The following is a 20991-nucleotide window of genomic DNA, read 5'->3' as shown; positions in this document are numbered from 1 at the left end:
TAACCATGACTGCATATTAAAACAGCCCAGGAAGCCTTCAATGCTCCAGATGCACAGGACTCACCTGAGTCAGTTCAATCACACCTTCTGGGAGGGGGGCCCGTGAACCAGTGTCTTCGCATCACCTGGAGCTGGTTATATGGGACTCTCAGGCCCCACATAAGACCTGAAGAATTAGAATCTTCATTACATAAATATAAGTAGATAGAAAGGATAAGTTCTAATATTCAATAATACAGTAGGGAAATTATAGTAAGTAATAACTTATTGTAGATTTCAAAATCGCTAGAAGAGAAGAATTGTAATGTTCCCAACACAAAGAGAGGATCAATGTTGCAGTTAATGGACATCCCAGTTACCTGACTTGATCATTCCACATTGTATACATGTATTAAAACACCACATGTACCTCAAAAATATATACATCTATGATATATCAATTTAAAAATACAAAAAAAAAAACCTCTTCACTACACAAAGGCTCCCACGTGGTTCATAGACCTATTAAAGTTTGAGAAACACTGGTCTAGGCTCAGAAAACCACACAAAAATGTGCTCCATTAGCCTGAAAATCCAGCAGAATATCCAGGGGCTGTTTGAGATTTGGGAAACTCTATGTGTGGGACTTTCTCATACATGGGGACATCTAACATTCCCGTCTCCCTACCAAAAATTGCCAGTCAGACAACCCCCACCCCGCACAATCATTCTGATAACTGAAAACACCCCAGAACTCTCTAAATACTTCCTAGGAGTTGGAAGTATTAACCTAGGAAGAATTAACCTAATTTTTTGCAAAGTCAAGTTTACTTTCCTTGCCTTCACTACCAAACTACCTACTTTTCCCTTAATGGTAAAACTGTCACCTTGGGACTCCTAGTTGCAGTCTGTTACCATTTCACACTCCCCTTTACCTCACAGAGTCTCTTCAGATGGAGACTAGTCATCATTCTGTCCTTTATCCACTCAACAAATATTTATTGAAAGCACTCACAAACGTTTATTGTTATTGAGTTAATGTTATTCACTCAACAGATATTTATTTATGCAAAGCACTACTCTAGATTTAAAAAACTGAGTAAGACCCAATTCAATCGTGCCTTATCTAAGAGGGAAAAGACATGTGCTAGATACTGTAATACGATGAAATAAGAGTCATAATAAAAATATATTTTAAAACTTACATGGAAGAAAAAGGGGAGAGCGTAACAACGTATTCATAATTAGCAACATCTGGTAATACAGAATTAAATTGAGAAGTTTGAGAACTTTACTTTTCTCAAAAAAATGGATTTTAAATAGATAAATAAGACACTACAAACTTTTGCATACTAATTTGCAAAGTAGCAAAATTTTTCTGTATAAACAATGCAACAATAAAGCCATTTCAAACAAATAAATAATTTTGCAGACTTAATTGGTGGAACCCAGATTAATAAAACTTGCTTTGTTCTAGCTCTAGAGCTCTGATAAATAATTTCTCTTTAAACAGCAAAACATGGATATTGGTGATCAAACCAGTAGAAAAAACATTTTAAAGGCAGACTGTATTAGTCCATTCTCACATTGCTGTAAAGAAATACCTGAGACTGGGTGGTTTATAAATAAAAGAGGTTTAATTTACTCACAGTTCCACAGTAGGCATGACTGGGGATACCTTGGGAAACTTACAGTCATGGCAGAAGGTGAAGGAGAAGCAGGCACAATTTTCACATGGCAGAGAAGGAGACAGAGAGAGTGAAGGGGGAGGTGCTACATACTTTTAAACAACTAGATCTCATGAGAACTCACTATCACGAGAACAGCAAAGTGGAAATCTGCACCCATGATCCAATCACCTCACACCAGGCCCCTCCCCAAAACTGGGGATTACAATGAGATTTGGGTGGGGACACAGAGCCAAACCATATCAGACTCTTTAGAGTGTTCTCCTGCTTCTGAGTCACAGCTAAACTACTAAAAATTTCATGCAGAATTCAAGACTTCATCTATGTAAGGGTTCTATAACCTAGTCCTGATAGTTCACGTCAAGAACATTCTGAGTCAAAAACAAACATTCTCTTTAAAAATTGGGGTGTTAAGATTAAAAATATTCTCCAGAGGATGTATGGCTTAAAATTTCAAGTCTCTATATTGCCCATTGTAATTAAGTTACTATGAGACTTAAGCTGGGACTACAGGCACATGCCACCATGCCTGGCTAATTTTTTTTAATTTGTGTAGAGATTGCCCACATTAGTCTTGAACTCCTGGCATCAGCTGATCCTTCTGCCTTGGCCTTTTAAAGTACTAGGATCATAGGCCTAAGCCACTGTGCCTGGCCAGCAAATTAATTTTTTATCAACACATCACATATGTGCAGCATAGGAAGAGAAACGCAAAGCCTCAACAAGACACTTTTCCCCAGACAATGACTAAAAAAATAGATGTTTACTTAACATAATGATTGAAAGTAGGGATATATTGGTAATACACATGCTTAATCAGTTTTATTTTGTATGATCGTTTTCTATTTCTACCTTACTTAACTAGTTTCCCTTCTATTTTTTGATATATATGTATGGATGTATTAAAGTATTTCTTTCAAAACTCCTTTGAGAACATCTGGAGTTAGCCCACCACTGTATCTCTTCAACACGAGACTTTCCATCACTTTCTGTCAAGTTTGTTGGTTTTATAGTGTTAAGTGTTTTTCTTATATTCAAGTAAGTGTTAATATAATGCAGTTGTATATTTTTAAATTTTTTTATTTCCATAGGTTTTTGGGGAACAGGTGGTGTTTGTTCACATGACCAAGTTCTTTAGTTGTGATTTCTGAGATTTTGTTGCACCCATTACCCAAGCAATACATGCTGAACCCAATTTGTAGTATTTTATACCTCGCTCCCTTCCCACCCTTTCACCCTGAGTCCTCAAAGTCCATCGTGTCATTCTTATCCCTTTACATCCTCATAGCTTAGTTCCCATTTAAGAGTGAGAACATACAATGTTTGATTTTCCATTCCTGAGTTACTTCACTTACAATAATAGTCTCCCATCTCATCCAGTTCACTGCAAATGCTGTTAATTCATTCCCTTATATGACTGAGTAGTATTCCATTGTGTATCTATATATCACAGTTTCTTTATCCACTTGTTGATTGATGGGCATTTGGGTTGGTTCCTCATTTTTGCAATTGTGAATTGTGCTGCTATAAACGTGTATGTGCAACTATCTTTTTCATATAATGACTTCTTTTCTTCTGGGTAGATATCTAGTAGTGGGATTGCTGGATCAAATGATAGTTCTACTTTTAGTTCCTTAAGGAATCTCCACATTGTTTTCCATAGTGGTTGTATTAGTTTACATTCCAACCAGCAGTGTAGAAATGTTTCCCTTTACCATATCCATACCAACATCTACTATTTTTTGATGTTTTGATTATGGCCATTCTTGCAGGAGTAAAGTGGTATCACATTGTGGTTTTGATTTGCATTTCCCTGATCATTATAAATGTTTTAAACCAGTTTCCATGTGGAAAGTTTCATTGACAGCAATCTTACCACATTTGAGTCTTCAATGAGAAGAGTTGGTCTCATGAGTCACCATTTTTTCAGGAAAACATAAATGCCTAGTCCTGAGAGTGGCAGAAAACATAGCCCCAAGAGGGTAATATTGACATAGGGATTAAAAGACAAAGACATGTCTTTGGGCTATAAATTGAAGATTTTTTTCATTTATGGAGAAAAACAATTTCTTATCTCCTACATTTACAGAGAGGAGTACAAAAATCATAAAATCAAATTAAAAGTTAGAAATCCTTTAAGATTATATCACTGATAATTTATATATGACAGCCATAGGATCTTCTGGATTCAACAAACATGTAAGATAGCTTTGACATTTATCTGAAGGGTTTGATGTAGTTTCAGCATAGGAACCTGATTCCTATAGTACTCCAAGAACAAATGAAACTACACCAAACCCTTCAGATTAACTCAAAATCGCACAACTGAGAAGGCTTGTGCTGGGAAAAGAGCCTGGATCTTAAAATTTTCCCACTCTGGCCGGGCGCGGTGACTCACGCGTGTAATCCCAGCACTTTGGGAGGCCAAGGCGGGTAGATCATGAGGTCAGGAGATTGAGACCATCCTGGCTAACATGGTGAAACCCAGCCTCTACTAAAACTACAAAAAATTAGCCGGGCATGGTGGTGGGCACCTGTAGTCCCAACTACTCGGGAGGCTGAGGCAGGAGAATGGCTCCCAGGAAGCAGAGCTTGCAGTGAGCCGAGATCACGCCAGTGCACTCCAGCCTGGGCGAGAGGGCAAGACTATGTCTCAAAAAAAAAAAACCACTTATTTTTTTTTTTGAGTCCTGAAAATATATTATTGCTTGATGACCACCTTATTTTTTCATTCAAAGTAAATGATCTCAGAGGAAACTTCTCCAAAGTGCTTCTGCCATATTCCTAAGTCATATGACCAGACATTTTGTCAATCCAGAGACACTGTCTGCAACAGAGCAGGCACTCAGTATGTCTTTGTCAAGTCAATAAGTGAATGACCAGTGGGTTAAAAGTGAAAAGAAGCAGAAAATAACATCTTGTAGCACGTGTGCGTGTGTGTGTGTATATACAAACATAAAGACTCAAAAAATCAACTCGTTGGCAAATAGTTTTGAAAAACCCTGCAATAATAGCCTACACAAGGCTGATGGTTATGTAAAGTGCCTCTCCCTTGTGGAAATTGTCCCCAAAATACAGCATCAGTCCAAGGCAAAAACCCACCTGATCATTTGGAAACTTTTGAGCAATCTGCAAGGGGAACAGAAATGTGTCACTTCTACCCTAGAGGGAAATTAGGCCAGTGGGAAGGGGAAGCAGTGCACCCCTGTGAGAAGCCCTGTGACCCTGTACAACCTCCCAGCTGCCCAGGAAGCAAAGCCAACATGTGGATCTCAACCTCAAATGCCATGATGGGAGAGAAAATCTAGAGTGTGGCATCTAAGTCCCATAGCCAGAGACACACCCTGTTTTGGGTCACAGCTGTCCATGCTGTTCTTGGATGGGAGGGACAAGGAGGAGGCCAACTAAGCACAAAGTCAGAAGACTTTGGCTCAGGTCATAGGAATGAATTTTTTGGCTGGACAATATCTAAACAAATTGATCTGTGCTAGAATTAATTTATTTTAAACTAGAACTTCATTTGATGACCCCTTGATCTTATTTTTTCCAACATGCCACATAGCTTGGGGTAATTCACACTTACTGACCCTTACTTAACATTCACTTGGAAATTACTGATTATAAAGGAAACAAATCAAGAGTTAGAGAACACCAGGTTCACCAAAACCCAATAATAGGCCTTTTACTTAGTTTGCTATAAACATGCTATTTATTTTGAAATGAAGAAAGGAAAATATTCAGCACCCACCAGGTTATTTCACATGCTTTTTTATGTTCCTGAACACACAGTTAATTGCATTCCTGAGAAGGTGACATTTCTCAGGTACAGAAAGAATGATATTCACAGCTATTTCCCCAATGACGTTTACTACCTGGCACCAAGAATGTACAGCTGATGCTCAAGGGAATGTTTCACCTGAGATCCCCTTAGATTGCATGCGTTTGTTTTATGCTGCTTATGTTGAGCAAAAGTCTGTTGGATATTTAGTTCAGTAAATCTAAAGCAAGTTGTGCTCTGGTAGTCTAACACTTGGCTTTGAGTAATTCACCTGCATGAAAGTAAGGAAAACTGTGTGCCAACAGGGGCTGTAGTGTCCATAATTGGTGTGTTGTTATGTTGCTTTATTAAAAAGGAAAATGAAAATGAACACACTCATGTTAACATTTTGCCTTACAAAGCTTTTGCAAAAGTTTTCCATTTTGAATGTGCAATTAAATCGTAGTAGAAAGTAATACTTATAAAACAAATTAATAAATTCACTGTCATGGGAAATTATCCTGAAAACTTTTATTAGACTGATCAGTTCTTCAGTTCTCTTAAATCCATTGTGTAGATTCAAATGTATTTAGAAGAGTGTGTAGATTTTATCAACCCAATACCAAGGTCCTAGTGGTTTCCTTAGAACAATGGATTATGGCCCAGGATGGGAAGGCCTTAGTACTGAAATTTAGAGAAATATTACTTGAATCATGGTTAAACTTTTAGCAAATAATATCAGATAGACATCATTAGGAATCTTTAAGGCAGAGGTTCTCAACCTTAGCCATGCACTATATAATCGCCTGGGGAGCTTTTAAAATCCGAGATGGCTAGGCCCTGACCAATAAAATCAGAATCTCCAGGGTCTGGCAGGAGCATTTTTAAAAGCAAGTAATCACTTCAACCTGAGAAAGTTGATTGTAAAATAAAATAAAATAAAATAAAATAAAATAAAATAAAATAAAATAAAATAAAATAAAAGCAAGTGATTCCAATGGAAAATTTAAGATTGAGAACTCTGCTTTAGAGAGAAAAAAAAACAATGGAGCTCCACCCCCCTCAAAAATTCTTAGAATGTATAGAATGTTTCGTCTAAATGGCCAAAAACATGTCATTCACTTGTCCCACGATGCAGATTACCTAAGCAGATCATATATCTGTCTTGTGGTTCGGTGTTCCACAACTCATAAGTAGTAACCCTCGCGATCAGTTCACCTCAGAGATGACTGAGATAATCAGAGAGGTATGTTTTTCTCAGCTGTATTATTTTCCCTAACGCTCACTGTAAATGTATTACATTTCATACAAATCTGATCTTTCTACTGTATAGTTCCAAAAAATATTTTTAAATTTACAAACAAAGTTAATTTAAATTCACCCCGTTTGGCATTATATTTGCCCTCTATTTCATATCATACATAAATTAACTTTTATATAGATTAGAAACTCCAAAGTAAAATACAATTATGAAAAGTCCAAAACATTTGCAGAATATGTAAGCAATTTCAGGATGAGGAGACCTTTTCAAGCATGATAATAAGGCTAGAAACCATAAGAGTAATATGACCTGATACTACACAACAATGTAAAACTTCTTTATTCAAAACTTCATAAATAAAAGCTGAAAGACAAATGAAAAACAAGGGATGAATACTTGCAGTATATATAGTAGATGATGAGTTAATATCCTTAAGAGTTCAATGTTTTTACAAACTAAAAAGGCAAAGATTACTAACCCAATAGAAAAATGTGTAAAGTCTCTAAATAAACTATTCACAAAGAAGCATAAACAACCACAATAGATATTTGATCTCAGCGAGAAAAAAGAAATTGAAATTGAAATAATGAAGAAATGTTTGAGTACTTATCTGACGGCCTGTGATTTGATAATGTCAGTGATTTTAATGGTGTGGGAAACAGACACTTTAATGCACTACTGGAGTCCAATCTTTCAGCTGAGAATAGTTTGAAAATACGTACTACAATTTTTAAATACACTTTGACTCAACAATCCTGTCTAGGGGTTTATCCTGAGAAAACAGGACATGTAGGCAAAGATGAACAAATTAGGATATTCACTGGAGCATTCTTTATAATATCAAAAATATGGAAGCAACCTCATTATTCATCAATAGGAACTTGGCTAAAGTAATGTGCTTCATCCTTATTAGAGAAAATTATAAAGGGATGAAGTTGGTCTTTATCTACTGACATGGGATGATGCCCTCAATATATTGCTATTTTTTAAAAGCCAAGTTCAGAACAACATGTAATTTCATCTCATTTAATGTAAAAAATGTTTATTTGCATTTAAAAGTCTAGAAAGCTATATACAAATTACTAATTGTTATTATCTTTAGGAGAAGTGGCAGATGGAACAAATAAGAACTTTTGACTATATGCATTTCTAAGTTGCTTGAAAAAAATTCATACATTAACAATCTCCAAACACAAAAAAGATGTTTCCATTTTGGAAAAACAAAACAAATACCTCCCGTCCGTGATACTCTAGCCCATGTCCCTGCGTTTGCACACTCCCAAGAATACATGGGCCCCTTCAAAAGGAAGTAGACCCTTCAAACAGCCTCACTATGGGGCCTACAAGCTTAAGGGCTGAGCCTGACAAAGGCTAATGCAGTATATGGAATTATATCAAGCAAATATTTTTTGAGCTCTTTCTCTACGCTGTGTTCAGCTGTTAATTAATTATATAAAATTCATGGTTAGTAATTTTTGCTTTACAAAGCAAACCAGTTGTATATAATTGGCTTATAAAGGAGCCCAACATTATTTTTTCTCTTTCAGCCTTCAGTAATTACGAGTACATAAAGTATCTTCCCAGTGAATAGGTGAATCAATGAATGAACAAATCAAGGAATACAATCTATGCTGACTATAATGAGGCCTTGATTTTTTGATGAGGAAACAACTAATCCATTTTAACCTTCCATTATCCTTTATAAGGACTTTTTTGTGCCACTAAGTAAAAAATGATAATAATTTGGCTCAGACTAGTCAAAAATATTAGTGAATATCAGAACCATAAAACTGCATTCTCCAAATACTTTAGTTCCTTGGTCATCGTGGTAACACGCGTGAAACAACCACATGTTGTTTTAGTAAATTGACAGACGTGGTCATTTCCTTCCGAGAGTTTGGTCTCTAAAACGTGATCACAGTCAATAAACTTATAGCCATACATCAAGAAATCTATTTGAACTCCAAGAGATGACTACAGGGCCAGTTTATCAAGAAGCAGACTGTCTTGCAGGCATGCAATCATGCACACACAGACACACACATATATTTTTAAAAGCCAAGATGTGGGACACACCTCTTGAGCAATGCTTTGAAAATGAAAACTAAATGTTCCATTTTACAAATGTGCACATTGCTAGAGTGAAATAAGATTCTGCCAAGGGTAAAATGATATCAGGATTGGCAGGGGTGTGTGGGCATGGGTGGGGTGTGATGGAGTCCTAAGGGAAGTTAACTCAATAAATGTTGAGTTTATAAGTATATCCCAGGGTTAAGGACTCCATCTGTCCAGAAGAAAAGAGAATCAGCTGCTGTGTTTGGACATTGGCTATTAAATGGCGTAGATCATGTTTAAGCAAATACCAAAATTGCCTGCCTGTCTAAAGTAGTCATATTCTGATAATACATGTGCACCATTAAATTAAAGATGCACCTTAATTACATTAATATCAAATTTCAATTTTTCAATTTTCACTACTTCTCCTTCAAAGTTAGTTTTTCTTTAACAAGCTAAGGACCCTGATCTAATCATGTTCATCAAGGTGCTGGTGCTTTTCTCCAGTACATGTTGAACATGTGGAACATGCTTATAAAAATCATAAGCATCGCCAACCTGAACAAAAATAGTTTATAACAGATTTCTATCTAAAATTTAGAGATGAGGCTTGAGCAGGGTTTTTATTTCCTAACTTCATTTTAGTATTTGCTCTACTATCCTTTTTTAATAATTTTTTTTTTACTTTGAAATAATGTCTAACTCACAGAAAAGTTGCAAGTGAGTTCCAAAATATCCTTTACCCAGATTCACCAGTTGTTAAGATTTTGCTACATTTGCAATATTAATCTCTTGCTATCTCCAAATATATACTAAAATGAGGTTGCATACATCATAATACATCAAAAAATCAAGGCCTCATTATAGTCAGCATAGATTGCATTTGCTCCTTTATTTTTTAATATTATGTGTGCCTCTCCTAAGAATATGAATATTGAATATTCCTTCATTATCTTACATAATCTCAGCTGTTAAATTCGAGAAATTTAGCATTGATATAATACTTTTACCTAATCAGTCATTCTTATGTTAATATTTTCCATTATCTCAATAATGTCCTTTTTACATTCTTCCCCTCCTGTCCAGGTTAACATGTTACTTACTCGTTATTTAGTCTTTAGTCTCCTTTAATCTGGAACAATTTCCCAGCCTTTTTAAAATGCTTAATGACACAGATATTTTTACAGAATACAGGCTAGTTATTTTTTAGAATACTCCTCAATTTAAACATGCAGTTCTGCTGTTACCTTAGTTTCGGCATCGTTTTTAAAAAGTCTGATGGCAGCCTAATTTTCTTAATCTTATAACTAACCTGATATGTTTTGCTTGATCTTTTCTTTATCTTTAAAGACTGATAGTTTTATTCTTTCTCTGTTTGATGCCTTGCTTGTCTTTGTTTTAACCTGGTTTTTAGGAAGAGATGCATTATGTTCTCATTGTTTTAGTGTCTCTTATAGTGTCTTTCATTCTCTTTTTTTTCTAGCATTTTACTGTTGGGTCTATAATTTTTTTAATTTTTAATTTTTGTGGATACATAGAGGGTGTGTGTATTTATGGGGTACATGAGATGCTTTGAATGCCTAATAATCACATCATGGAGAATGGGGCAACCATCCCTTCAGGGCATTTTTCCTTTGTGTTACAAACAATTCAATTATACTCTTTTAGTTATTTCAAATGTACAATTAAATTATTATTGACTATAGTCACCCTGTTGTGCTTTCAAATAGTAGGTCTTTATTCAATCTAACTTTTTTTGTACCCATTAACCATCTCTACCTCTCTTCCATGCCCCCACTATGCTTCCCTGCCTCTGGTAACCATCCTTCTACTCTCTCTGTCCACAAGTTCAATTGTTTTGATTTTTTTTTTTTTTTTTTTTTTTTGAGACGGAGTCTTGCTCTGTAGCCCAGGCTGGAGTGCAGTGGCCGGATCTCAGCTCACTGCAAGCTCCGCCTCCCGGGTTTACGCCATTCTCCTGCCTCAGCCTCCCGAGTAGCTGGGACTACAGGCGCCCGCCACTGCGCCCGGCTAGTTTTTTGTATTTTTAGTAGAGACGGGGTTTCACCGTGTTAGCCAGGAGGGTCTCGATCTCCTGACCTCGTGATCCGCCCGTCTCGGCCTCCCAAAGTGCTGGGATTACAGGCTTGAGCCACCGCGCCCGGCCAATTGTTTTGATTTTTAAATCCCACAAATAAGTGAGAACATGTGATGTTTGTCTTTCTGTGTCTGGCTTATTTTTCTCAACATAATGATTTCCAGTTCCATCCATGCTGTTGCAAATGACAGGATCTCATTATTTTTATGGCTGAATAGTACTCCGTTATGTATATGTACATGTTCTTTGGTGTGGTCTATAATTTTTAAATAGTATTTTTGACTACCTCATATTACTTATACAGCAGGCAATTATTTTTTTCACTCTCCTATTCCTGACTTTCTTCTCTTCCCATTTTTTAGGTGCATTCTTTCCACTCTGTCAGTATGTATAAATAATGTATATATATTAATCTTCTACCCGTATGACCACTCTTGTTTTAGTCTTGATCTATAATTAATTGTATTAAATGCTCAATGTCCATACTTTGGACTTAATTTTCTCCATTTTCCTTCCTTCTTCTCTCCTATTGTCATGTCTTTGAAGGGCATCACACCTTCTCTAACTCCTTTTCCCCTAGTAGCAATGCTTTTCCAGGGCTTCCGACTCTGGTCCTGTCCCTTTCATGCTACAGATGACCAAGTCTCAGGCCTTTGTTCAGTATATTGGCGCTGGTTTGGTTTTCACCTTCTGGGTGTAATTTTGTTTGTGCTTTGCATATGTCCTAAGCTCTCTTCTTCTCTCTCTTATAGTCTCTCAAGCCTTCCTGCTCCTGCTCTCCATACCCACAGGCTTATAGCTATGGCAAAACATTTGTTGGAATCTCAGCACTTTGGGAGAATATGGGAGATATTCAAAGACACAGAAATGCCAGTTTTACCTAGAGAAATAAAATTGACTAGAGGGAGAATTATTTTATATTTTAAAAAATCATGGCATAGAATGTAAAATTTACATAATGTTTAAATAAGATAAAATTTATAGAAATGTCTGTCTTCTGGCAGCCACTTAGGACAATTGTCCTGGTTTCTCCAGGTGTACGTGTTTATTTTCCCCTCCGTTAGGAATATTCAGTGAAAGTGTGAGAAGCACTGAAATGAGATACCCTGTCTACTTTCATGTCCTCTACAAAGTTGAGAAGCCTCTATGTTCATCCAGCCATTGGTGAAAATGCTGAATAAAATAGGGTAAAGACACACTACTGGAGACTATAAAGCCATTAATAGACACTCTTGAAAAGAGACAATGCCATATTGCCCCATCATGTCATGAAGATACCAATCGCTAGCTATTTCAATTTGATTTTCAAGCAATCCATTGATCTGTGTGCTTAGTAACCTCATAAAAAATTAATCAGATGAGTGTATCAAAGCTTGTCCTTACTTTACATTTGTTGGTTACTAATGACCTTAACATTCATTTCTGAATGCTCAAAAACTACAGCATTTTAAACAATCTATTGTTAAATCTGCAAGTATGAGTCAAGTTGTCTATAATTTCCTGAATCCTCTCTGTTCCTCTCTTAAAAATAAAGATGAAATGTACCCATCTGTCATCTTGTGGCACCTCTCTTATTTGCCATGACTTTTCAAAGGCTACCAAACAGTTTATAGCTGGAAATTCTATTTGCACCCTGGTACATAATTTATCTGGTCTCATTTTAAACACCTTGGAGTTAGCTTGCCAATCCCTCTTTTATCTTGGGCTGCAATTTCTACTTTTCATAGTTTATTCTCCATATTCAATTAAAAACCCAATCTAGAAAAAAGAGAAGAAAAAATAGGAATTGAATGATGCTGTCTCATCTCTGATATACCTTCTGTTATCATCTCTAGGAAGTAGACCTATTTCCTTGTTCTTTTTGAAATCGTGGATTGACAAAACTATAATTGAGTGTGTGTGTATATATATGTATATATACCTTGTGTGTATATATACACATATGTATACCTTGCGTGTGTGTATATATACACATATGTATACCTTGCGTGTGTGTATATATACCGTGTGTATATATGTGTGTATATATATGTGCATATGTATGTGTATATATATGCGTGTGTAATATATGTGCACATTTATGTATGTGTGTATATATATGTACAGGGTACAAAGTGATGTTATGACATATGTATACAACATGAAATGATTAAATCAAGCTAATTGATATATCCATCACTTCAATACTTACCTTTTTTGTGGCAAGAACATTTAAAATTTATTGTCTCAGCAACTTTGAAATATACATTATTATTAAATATAGTTACCATGCTATACACTATATCTAAAATAATTCATTTTAGATATGAGGGTATAGAGATATACCCTCATAAGGGTACAGATATATACACTGTAACTGTACCCTTATGAGCTCCCTTAGCTTATGGTAATGAGCTCTGTTAGCTTTTCTTTGTCTGGGAAAGCTTTTATTTCTCCCTCATTTCTGCTGAGGAATCCACTGACATTGAGACTACCTTGCATGTGATATGGTTATCTTGTACTGCTCTCAGAATTTTTTATTGTCTTTTATTTTTGATAGTTTTATTATTACATGTCTTGGTTAACTCTTCCTTGAGTTCAAATTGATTGCAAACTCCTGCACTTCCTGTATCTAGATATTGGCATCTTTCCCCCCAAATTTGGGGAGTTTTCAGGCACTATTTCTTTAAATATGCTTTCTGACACTTTTTTTCTCTCTTCTTCTTGAATTCCTATTATATGCATGTTAGTTCTATTGATGGTGTTGCATGATTCCTGTACGCATTCTTTATTCTTTTTTCTCCTCTGGCTGAATAATTTAAAATGTTCTGTCTTTGAGATCACTGGTTATTTCTTTATCTTGACTGAGTTTGATGATGAAGTCTTCTATGCAGTGTTTTCAGTCCAGTCATTGTATTCCTCATCTCTAGGATTTCTATTTTTTTTAAAGTACCTATTTCTTTATTTTTTGTCAAACCTCTCATTTTGTTCATGTGTTGTTTTCTAAATTTCATTTAATTTTCTGTCAATATATTCGTATAGTTCACTGAGCTTCTTTAAAAGGATTATTCTGAGTTCTTTGTCATTTTATAGATCTTTCTTTCTTTATGGTCCATCATTGGAGCTTTATTAGTTTCTTTTGGAGGTATCATGATTTTCTGATTCTTCATAATCCTTGTGTCCTGGGTTGGTGCCTGCATATTTGAGGAGACAGTGACCTCTTACAGTCTACAGGTGTTCTTTGGCAGGGATAGACTTTCACTATTTAATCTACCCTGTGATTATGGATAGGTCACATGGTAATGGCCACAGTAGGCAGAGCTTGCTGTTGGGTTCACTGGTTGGCTGGGCCACTGCCGTTGCTTTGAGGTTGTGTGAAGCTGCTGGCTGGGCTCTGCTGTGAAGTGAGACCACTGGCTGGGCTCTGCTATCAGGTGAGGCTGATGGCCAAGCAATGTGATGGCCCCTGATCAGGCCAGGTCACAGGGTATATCCCTGGCTGGGTGGTATCACTGTTTGGGTTCCACAGCTGGGCAGGGCTGCAGACTGGGTTTTGATGTTAGCAAAGTTGCCATTCGGGACAAATGGGACCACAGGCTATACGCCATAGAAATGCACAGTTGAGGCTTGCTGCCCTGCTTGGGTGGTGCCTTATTGTGGGCTCTGGGGCCAGATCAAGCCACTTTTTGGCTTCCCATGTCAGACAGGTTTGGCACCTGTGCTTTGAAGAAATGCAATGTTGTGGGCATCTCCCTGAATAGGCAGGGCCTTGAAATAGGCTCTGACGCTGGGCTTGGATGCTGGATGTCTAGAGACTAAAGCCAGGTTGAACTTCCCACCATGCTTCTGGGAGTGATCAGTCCAGCTTTGGACGTGGGCTGTGCTGTTGGCTGGTATCTCTCTCTGGGCACCACAGCTGGCAGGACCACAGAGCTACTGCCAAGATCTGCACACTGGTCACTGTGAGCTCTGTCTCGTTTTCTTGTTTCTAACTGACCCCAGACAGTCTAACCATGCCATTACTTCCAGTGTCCCCCATAAGGCAAGACTGGTCTGAGCTTCCTGGGATGCACCTCAGAATGCTAGGGAAGCTGGATGTCTGTCTCTGTTGTTTTCCCATTTTAAAATCATGGGCCCCAGGCCCTCCCATGACTACAGCCACTACTACAAGATCTTCGAGGACCTGCAGGACAAGATTCTTGGTGCCGTCAGTGAGAACTCCAGGATTGTCCTGCAGATCAACAACGCCTGTCTGGCTGCAGATGACTTCCAAACCAAGTATGAGAGGGAGAAGACTCTGCTCATGAGTGTGGAGGCTGACAAAATGGCCTGCACAGGGTGTTCATTTAGCTGACCCTGGCCAGGACCGACCTGGAGATGCAGACCGAAGGCCTGAAGGAAGAGCTGGCCTACCTGAAGAGAACCATGAGGGGGAAATTAATGTCCCGAGGGGCCAGATGGGAGGCCAGCTCAGTGTGGAAGTGGATTCGGCTCCAGGTGCTGATGCCACCAAGATCCTGAGTGACATGCAGAGCCAACATGAGGTCAAGGCCGAGCAGAACCGGAAGGATGCTGAACGCTGGTTCACCAGCCAGACTGAGGAACCGAACCAGGAGGTTGTTGGCCACACAAAGCAGCTCCAGATGTACAGGTCTGAGGTCACTGACCTGTGGCACACCCTCCAGGGTCTTGAGATTGAGCCACAGTGGCAGCTCAGCATGTAAGCCGCCTTGGAAGGCCACCAGCGCACTTTGGAGCTCAGCTGGTACAGATCCAGGTGCCGATCAGAAGTATTGAAGCTCAGCTGGGCGATGTGCTTGCTGACAGTGAGAGGCAGAATCAGGAGTACCAGTGGCTCATGGACATCAAGTCGCGGCTGGAGCAGGAGATCACCACCTACCTCAGCCTGCTTGAGGGCCAGGAAGATCACTACAACAACCTGTCCACCTCCAAGATCCTGTAAGGCGGCAGGCTCCTGGGCTTCTGCTTTCCTTTGAAGGGTGTCTCCTGGGTAGGAGGATGAGAAGGAAGGGACACTTACCTCTGGCTCTTCCCCGATCTGCAAATAAAATTTCATGACCCAAGGAAAAGCAAAATAGAATCGTGGACCCGGGGGAATTCTGTGTGGCCCTATGCCAACTTGGGGAAAAGGGAGGAGAGATGTGGTCAAAATAAGACCATTTCTCTTACCATTTTAATGTGGTTTTTATCCAGTTCTGTGGTCCACACTAGTATCAGGCTCATTCCCAATTTAGGGGGTTTTTCACAAAAGTTCTTGTCTGTGGACAGTTGTTAGCTGGACATTTTGTTGAAGGGACATGAAGTCTGGGACCTCCCATTCAACATCTTGCTATTGTCACTCTCCCCTCCTTGATCTTTTTGACTAAAAAAGCATCTGTCTGATGCAGTGGCTAATGGCTATAATCACAGCCCTTTGAGAGGTCAGGGTGAGGGGATAGGTTTAGGCCAGGAGGTTGAGGCTGCAGTGAGTCATGATCATGCCGCTGCACTCCAGCCTGGGCAATACAGTGAGGCCCTATCTCTAGAAAAATAAATAAAATAAAATAAAATAAAGCCTCATGGCTCCTTTTGGTCACCTTTACCTTTTTTTCCTCAAAAACAGGTCATCTTTACCTTCTTTTAAATCCTCAGTTCATTTGGGTCTTACTTTATAGAACTTTTATAGTACATCTGCTACATTTCCCCATTCACCTTTGGTTACTTTCCCTTCTTATATTTTATAAACATGTCATTTGAAATTTGAGATTAATAGACAACCATTTGACTTTCCTGAGCTGTCTCCTATTTTATCTGCATTATTTCTTGGTTTTAAAAAATCTCTCTTCATTAACCATAATCTTATTTGAGACTCAATTTCATGAATCAAAACTATTTTTTTCCTTGAATATTTTTAAAGTTTCCTCAAAGCCAGAGTATTTGCCTGACTCTATTCGGGGTTCCCTTTTCTGGCCATAAGAGCTTTGAATGCTCACAATTTTTCATACAGTATATTATTGATAATAGTGTCACAGGTGATATACTCTCACTGGTATACTACAATTTTCACAAAACTCAAATACATTTTTCCTGAAAATAAAACATTGTAATCATTTTTAGTTGCCACATATATTGGCTACATATAGTTAGGCTTGCTCTCTACAATGTTTCTGGGGATACTGATAAACAAGCTATTGATTATGTGGCATTCCTTGCTACTTTTGCTAACACCAGTCTTTCTCTCTCACTTAAGAAAACATAGTTGTAAGAACATGAGAGCAATGATATCATCGAGATAACCTTGACTACACTCAAATGTATGTATTTTTAGAAGGCAGATCATGTGCAATTTTCGTGCTTTCACCATTAGTAATAAATTACTTGCAACACACTTCATGTGTCAAAACCAAGCTGAGAAATAATCCAGGTGTGTTCTCCTGAGGTTCCTATCCCCTCCGCATCATCAACTAGCTTTTTCACTCCATCAAAATTAAGTCCAGGCTTCGCTTGATTTTCATTATGAGGACAGTAAGTAATTTATCTGATGAGGATGGTCCAAGTAAACTGCCTTGACAAATAACCTGCCTTTGTACAATTCAGGCACCTTTCCATATCCACCATTTGGCTCAGTAGTCTGTAACATTATACAGTCATATTATTTCTAATATTGGTAGTATTTTAGTATTCTGTTTCTATGGGCCTTTTAAATTCATGGCAATGAAATTGCATGACATCTATAGCAGAGTAAGGACATAAAAGTTTTGTAACCATTTAATTTAAAGTAAGTTGATCTAAAATAAATTCAAGCTAAAGACAAAATTGTCTGCAAAAGATATTTTTTTTAATTGAAACAATGAATACTGAATTGAAAACTGTTAGCTCATTAGACAAAGCACTGAGTGATGAAAGCACCAAGGACAACCAGGCCTGAAAGAAAGGAAAGGAGATGGGATGAGAGGAGAGGAGAGAGGAGGGGAAGGGAGGAGACGAAAGAGGATGGGAGGGGAGGAAAAAAGGAAAGAATAAAAGGAAAAGAAAGAAAAAGAAAGGAAGGTGGGGACGGAAAGGAAAGGAAAGAAAATTATATAAGAAGGGGAATTGGAGGAGTTCTGAGAAGGCTATCCATTCATACAGATTATGCCTAAACTAGAATTATTTTTTCTTTTTAATTAAGAATGATTTAGAATGAACAATTTTTCCATTCTACAGCTGCTTGTATTATAATTTCTAGAAAGTGGTACCTTAAAGTCCATCTGTTTGTTACACAAAATATTGATTTTCTTATTATTTTAAATTTAAAAATTATTAAATTTTCTACTTCAGGACTGCTGATACAGCTTTAGAAATCTATTCTATACTTCCAAATCTTCCTTGTAATGAGAATATAATCTTTAGCAAGATGGCAGCCACAACTCCCCCCGCTGCATGCTTGTGGCATCAAGAAAGGGAAGCGGTAGGAGGCCCAGAACACTAGCGGGACTTCTACCCATGTCAGGGTAGAGGTAAGAGAATCCAAGAAGGGGGTAGGTGAGACTGTAGACAGGAGTAAGGGAGAGTCACCAGAACAGGACCTCTACACCCTCTTTGGGCAACCAGGTGAGAGGTGCCCGGCCAGTGAGTCCAGATACCCCAATCAGCATTGGGATGTCCTGCAGAAAGCACATTATGAAGGTAAGACAGGAATGAGTGGCATCCTTGGAACCACCTAGTGGGAGTTGAACTGCATCGGCAGAGGGGGTATGGCAAGTCCAGCATCCAGTTGAGCAATTAGGGGAGATCATGAGAGCAGTGTTCAGCCGTGGCTAGGGGGTAGTCTCACCATGGATGGGGGCAGTCTCACCATGGATATGTGGCAGTCTCACCAATGGCAAAGGAGGGGCAGTTGACAGTAACCAGGGCTTGACTGTGAAGAGTGGACAAGTGGCTGAAGGTTGGTGAAGGGATGGTCAGCAAGCCAGATTTGGCCACTCAGTGGGTGACCAAAATGACCCTGTTGTGGAAATTGTCAGTGACTTCAGTGCTGAGTAATCAGTGAATAGGTCTCAAGAAGCAACATCTCGATGTGAAATGTCGGGCCACCTGGAGCAGTGAAAGACAGCAGGCACACTGGGGCTTGGAAAATGGCTCTAGGGATATAAAAGGAGTTGAATGGACTTGGCAGTATCAGGCTTGGAGCTGCTTAATTGCAGAGCAGTGACAGGCCAGAATGGAAGAGGAGGACCAGGAGAACTCAGAACTAAGCAGTAATGTCTGCAGACACTATGCACTGGAGGATGTTGTAGATGCAAAAGTGTGATCTTGGAGGTGGTGCAGTGAAGCCAGAATTTCAGGTCTTGTCCATCCCAGATGGCTGCCCAGCACAACTGAGGTTTCCAGGAGGTGCAGGCCATAGAAACTGAGGTGGGGGTGGCCTACTAGGCAAATGCCAGGTAGCAATTAGTCGAGGTGGGTGGGCCAGTCTCCATGGCTATCCTGGGTATTAACGGTGAAGGTGTCTTCCAGCAGGTAGAGAAGTCTATGTCTGGTCCAAGAGGGCCTGATGGGGCAGGGGCCCTTGTAATCCTGATATGAGGTGCACAGGCAGTGCCTGGGCCCAAAATGTGTCTGTGAGGTGAAGGTAGAGAAGCTTTTGTGCATGAGGTAGCTCCTCATAGACCAGATAGACTCAAGTTGGGGTTAAGGGCTATGAGTGTTGCCTCTGTCCTGTGAAGATGGAAGGTGTATAAACCCACTGGAGCACACCTAAATGTCTCAATAGCTCTCTTCCTTCCTTTGTGGTAGGTACATCATCCACTTTCAGTTCAGCCCTGGTTGTAAGGAGGCTCATGCTGGAGTGTGGTGCTTGCCAGGCCATAAACAGTCAATGCAACAGAGCACAGGAGTAGCTTCTGTCACGCCTGCCTGCTCTGGGTCCAGAGTCCCACCTGACTGTGCTTCCTGGATAAACTTGACAGGATCGTTAAGTAATGAAATCAATCTTCCCATCTTTGGAGATAGCTGCCAGCTGTTGTATTCTTGGCCTGTGAATTGTAGACCCTTCCTGTTCAGTACGCACAGTACAGCCAGGTGGCACCTTTCCTGTTGGGCCTCCGCATGAGGTGTTTGAGTGGGCTTCGAATTTCTGCCCGTGTCAAAGGGCCTACAGTAGTACCCCCTTATCCGACGTTTTGTTTTCCATGTTTTCAGATACCCAATTTCAACCACAGTCCGAAAATTTTTAATGGGAAATCTACAAATAAACAATTCATAAATTTTAAGTTGATCTTGGAGGTGGTCCAATCAAGCTAGAGTTTCAGGTTTTGTCCGTTTCATATGGCTGCCAAGCGCTAGTAGGGCTCTGAGTGTTTCCAGGAGGTGTGGCTGTGAGTGGTCTGATGAAATCTTTTGCCATCCTGCTCCATCCCACCCAGGATGTAAGCCATCCTTTGTCTGGAGGATCCACAGCATGCACTCCCCGCCCATCAGTCACTTAGGAGGCACCATGGTTATCAGATGGACCGTTGTGGTATCACGGTGCTTGCATTCCAGTAATACTTATTTTACTTGACAGTGGTCCCAAAGCACAAGAATAGTGACACAGGCAACTTGGATATGCCAAAAAGAAGCCGTCAACTGCTTCCTTTACATGAAAAGGTGAAAGTTCCTGACCTAATAAGGTAAAAAAAAAACCCTCATATGCTGAGGTTTCTAAGATTTAAGGTAAGAATGCATCTTCTATCCATAAGAATTTCCTTAGTCTGTTTTCTGTGGTCATAACAGAATGGACAGGAGTAAGGGAGAGTCACCAGAACAGGACACTGAGTAATTTATAAAGAAGAGAGGTTTACTTTGGCTCACAATTCTGGAGGCCTAGGAGTCAAAGATCTGCCCACTATATCTGACCAGCTTCCAGTGAGGCCTCTGCCATGTCACAGCATGGCAGAGAAATGGAAAAGGAAGCAGAGTGTGCCAAAGGGAGCCAAGACAAGGAGGAACCTCACTTTGTAACAACCAACTCTGATGGTTACTAACCCAGTCCTGCTAGAGAGAGTGCTTGCTTTGGGATCTGGGATTTGTTCTTCCTCACCCTAGCTGTTTCTGGAGGTGGCAGCTGCTTTCTTAACTGTGGCCAGGAGGTGACTGGCAATGCCTGTGGTGCCACTGGGGGTAATCTGGCGCACTCAGGATGATCACACAG

General features: G+C 39.2%; 1 long non-coding RNA gene and 1 pseudogene across 1 annotated transcript in view; both read left to right on the top strand.

Moving 5' to 3' along the window:
* Positions 1 to 20991, top strand: part of LOC103236108 (uncharacterized) — a 70826-nt gene that overhangs the window by 2948 nt on the left and 46887 nt on the right. The gene's annotated exons all lie outside the window — the stretch shown is intronic.
* Positions 14947 to 15798, top strand: LOC119621487 (keratin, type I cytoskeletal 19 pseudogene; annotated as a pseudogene).

Source organism: Chlorocebus sabaeus, chromosome 7, assembly GCF_047675955.1.
Source record: "Chlorocebus sabaeus isolate Y175 chromosome 7, mChlSab1.0.hap1, whole genome shotgun sequence".
NCBI classification, from domain to species: domain Eukaryota; kingdom Metazoa; phylum Chordata; class Mammalia; order Primates; family Cercopithecidae; genus Chlorocebus; species Chlorocebus sabaeus.
Note: the sequence above shows the minus strand (reverse complement) of the source record. Positions and strands in the feature narration are given on the sequence as shown.